Raw genomic sequence first — 4,158 nt, forward strand, 5'->3', positions numbered from 1 at the left:
TGAGGCTCCTAGGAAAAACAGAGATCCACCAAACCAGCCAGACTTGCTGGAAGACTCTCAGACTACCTGAGCTATCTGTAAAGGACACCCCCACCTACCGAGCTGCCTATAGGTGGCTCACTGTGAGCTCCAGGCCCTGCCCTGCTGTTATAAACAGTCAGCATGCTGGAGGTGGCTTTTGGTAATAACAGCTGTCTTGAGTCATTTCTGCTCCTGTAAAGTGATCCCTCATATAACCCACTTAGAACTCACTGGTTCACCAAGTTGAACTTCATATCTGTACTTTGGCCTATCCCCTATTAGTGGACATTTGACCCTATCTCCCCAGGGAGAGTGTCCCACAACAGTTACAAAAGAGAAATAGGAAAGATAAAGCTAGGTATTTAAGCTGGGCGTTCAGCTGAGCTTGCAAGACTTAATTATGTTTGCAGTCCAGAGTACAGTAAGATTGTAACATTTTTTTCTTAGAGGTTATAGAAGATCTCAAAGTATGACACTAACCTGGTTACAGGTTGAGTGAGAGCTTGATTTATAAAGGCAAACTTTAAAGCTCATCTCTCCCAGAAACTGTTCTCACATGAGTGCTTGTTTTAGCTAGCATGGTGTTCTCCATGCCATTGATCGGGTTGGAAATTTTTTTTTCTTTTTTTGGTTTCTTGAGACAGGGTTTCTCTGTGTAGCCTTGCCTGTCCTGGTCTCACTTTGTAGACGAGGCTGGCCTCAAACTCTCAGCGATCCACCTGCCTCTGCCTCCCGAGTGCTGGGATTAAATATGTGCGCCACCACTGCCCGGCTGAGTTGGAATTCTCTAATTGTATTCTGTAAATGTCCTAATTGTATTCTGTCCTATGGATGGGGTGTATTTTGCTGTTCTTGATGGACGCCTTGGCTGCTGTGATAGTGATGTCGGGGGGCACTGACCTAACTCAAAGCTCCAGTCAGGCCCCAGCTTCCAGTTCATGTGGGTGGACAGTAGACTTTCTCTGACCTTTAGAACTGCTAAGCTAGTCTCTAAGTGTTTGTGATCACTAATAGGTTTCATCATAAGAGTATGAATTAGGTACTGCCTAACCATCCCTTTTCACAGGTGAGGAAACAGGGGTAGATAGGCCCCTGCCATCCACCAGTCAGTATAGAGCTATAGTCTGCTATACTGCTGCTCTGGCCAGAGAATAATACAGGGTGTTTTATTTATTTATTTATTTATTTATTTATTTATTTATTTTGGTTTTTCGAGACAGAGTTTCTCTGTGTAGCCTTGGCTGTCCTGGACTAGCTTTGTGGACCAGGCTGGCCTTGAACTCACAGCAATCTGACTGCCTCTGCCTCTCGAGTGCTGGGATTAAAGGTGTGCGCCACCACGCTGGGCCTGGGTGGTGTGTTATTGACTCTATTCATTCCCTGGCTGGCTGAGAGAGTAGCTGGAGGAAGCGCTCAAGAAGAGAACCTGAGAGCAGAAGGAGAAGCACTGTGGGGTAATGCTCAGCGGGTACAAGTGCCACCGTCGGGGGATCAGGCAGGTGTGGAAAACCTGGCCAAGGGGACAGACTGAACCAGCTGGCGTGGCTGGTCGCCTAGGTCCCAAGGGCCATGCTGGTGGTGAAGTGGACCCTCTGGGAAGGAAGATTAAGGCATTCCAGGGTGTCTTCCAGTCCTCCCCGGTCACTGGACCCACTTCCTTCTGGCTAATGACTTGCATTTCCCACTGGCCTGACCTTGGTTGCCAAGACAACCGTTTTTCCCTTTCACTTCTCAGGTCATCACCAGACTTAGGATGTTGGCCAGACTCTCTAGTTTCCTAGGGACACCCCAGGCATTCATGGCACTCAACAAAGCCAGTGTGTTCCTGTGGACAGATGGGGAAAACAAGTCTCAGAGAAGGGGGCACCAAGGTAGGCTTTGCTGCTGTCATCCTCCTTCTCCCGGCCTTCCTGGGAAGTGACCTGCTCAGGACACCAGCTGTAAGGGGCTGGGGTCTGATGACATCCTCAGATATCAGCATAAGCTGGCCAGGACGGGCCAACCAAGAAGCCACCTTAATGGCATGCCCGACCTCTGACGTTGGGACCAGAGGCCACTCAGCAGTTGTAAGCTGCTTGCAGGTGTAGTGCCCCCTCCCCTTCCTAGGATGTAACAAGCCACGGACTCATATTCGCCAGATGGGGAATTGAGCCTGGTCTACCTCCTTGCCTCAACTTAGGTCAAGGGTCTTTTTTTTTTTTTTCTTAATGTTTTGTTTTCAAGACACACTGTACAGCTCCAGGGCGTCCTGGAACTCCCTCAGTCAAGCAGGCTGGCATCAAACTCACAGAGTTCTGCCTGCCTCTCCCTCTTGAGTGCTGGGACTAAAGGCTTGCACTTGCACACCTAGCCTGGTTAGGGGGGTGGGGTGGGAGTGGGGGTGGGGCTTCTTGAGAGAAGCCAGGCTTGTGGTTTAGGAGGAGTGCAGTGCAGTGCGGTCCCTGGGAGCGCGGCTCTCCTCCCCAGGCCCAGCTGTTTTGATGAAGATTGGCCAGCCTTTCTTAACAGCTCTCAAGCAATGATGCAATCATAGTTTCCATCCCTTCAAGCCCTCCCTGACATGGGCCCTTCTCTGAACTGGCGTGACTTACGGGAACCAGCTACGGATTGTGGGCCACTCAAGTTTCTCCCAATGACACAGGCTGAGCTTATGACGGGAGTTCTCCTGGCACTCACAGGCCTCACAAAGATGGCTAGGGTGCTGCAAGTCCTAGCCAGGATCCTCTCCAAGAAAGGGTGTCATGTAGGCTCAGGCTTAGGGGCCATCTGGGCCTTAGGGAGCCCCATCACCTGCATCTGTGGCTTTTAGTGACTCTTGAGGGTCCTGGGAACCCCAGAAGGCTGGCAGTGTAGCTTGAAGGAGACATTTCAGAGACATAATGGCTGTTGCCTGGGAATTGCTTCACAGGGGCCAAGACGGCCTCAGCAGCACTCTCTGTGATGCCCTGTTTTACACGGAAAGGTGAAGCCTGCAGTCTCACAGCCTGGCAGGCTTGTAAGTGGGGTTCTTGCCCATGCTATCTGCACCCACTGGATTAAATCAGTGTGACTACATGGTGGGGAGCAGGCAGGCCATATCTTGGCACAAGTGAGCACCCCTAAACAAAACCCCTACTTAACCTTTCTTCTTTCCAGCATCGTAATTTCATTTTCTGGTGACTTCTAGCACGCAGAAAGCTTGCGGTTCTTCAAGGCTTGATTTTTGGATCATTAACTACCTCCAGCTCATTCACCCCCCAAAAATCAGGTCCTCAGTGATAACGGAAGTATCACCTCTCACACGCATTCCTAATTATCACCTTTGTAAGGCCCCTAGGATAGAGACTAAAAAATAAATTGAAAAGCAGGCTTTCATATCCCAGGCTGAGGGATCTCTCTCCCAAAATTGACCTTGAATCCTGCCTGGTTCTTCTGACCCTCAGATTACAGGCATGTGCCACGATGCGTGATTTGTGGGGTGTTAAGGACTGAGTGCAGGGCTTTGTGGGTGCTAGCCAAGGCCTCTATCAACTAAGCTATACTCCCAGCCCCGACATGAGACTTTTAAATCTTGTCTTCTACATACACTTTACATTTTGACCTAGGGGAATACTACAGATCCTGCCAGAACAGCCCCGTAACATTGGTAAAGCTAAAAATGAAAACACTTGTGAGATGGTGGTGCACGCTTTTATTCCCAGCACTTGGGAAGTAGAGGCAGGTGGATCTCTGTGAGTTTAAGATCAGCCTGCCTTACATAGAGTTCCAGGTCATCTGGAGCTATATAGTGAAATCCTGTCTCGAAAAACAAAAGCAGCGGGCCATTGTGGCACCATACCTTTAATCCCAGCACTCGGGAGGCAGAGGCAGGTAGATTGATGTGAGTTTGAGGCCAGCCTGGTCTTCAAAGTAAGTCTAGGTCAGCCAAGGCTACACAGAGAAACCTGTCTCAAAAGAAGAAGAAGAAGAAGAAAAAAAAGGACAAAAACAAAAAAGCAAACTAGATGTGATACATGTGGTGAGTGGTGAGTAGCTGGCGGGTCTGTCTGCACATGGACAAAAGGACCTTTGCCATGACTGGTCCAGGCTTCATAGGCCCAGACATGGAGTAGACTGGGCCAGCAGTGATGAGCACACGTCAGTTCCCTTCATGAGTTG

Source organism: Acomys minous (genome assembly GCF_964271855.1).
Source record: "Acomys minous genome assembly, chromosome: 8".
In the NCBI taxonomy this organism is placed as follows: Eukaryota; Metazoa; Chordata; class Mammalia; order Rodentia; family Muridae; genus Acomys; species Acomys minous.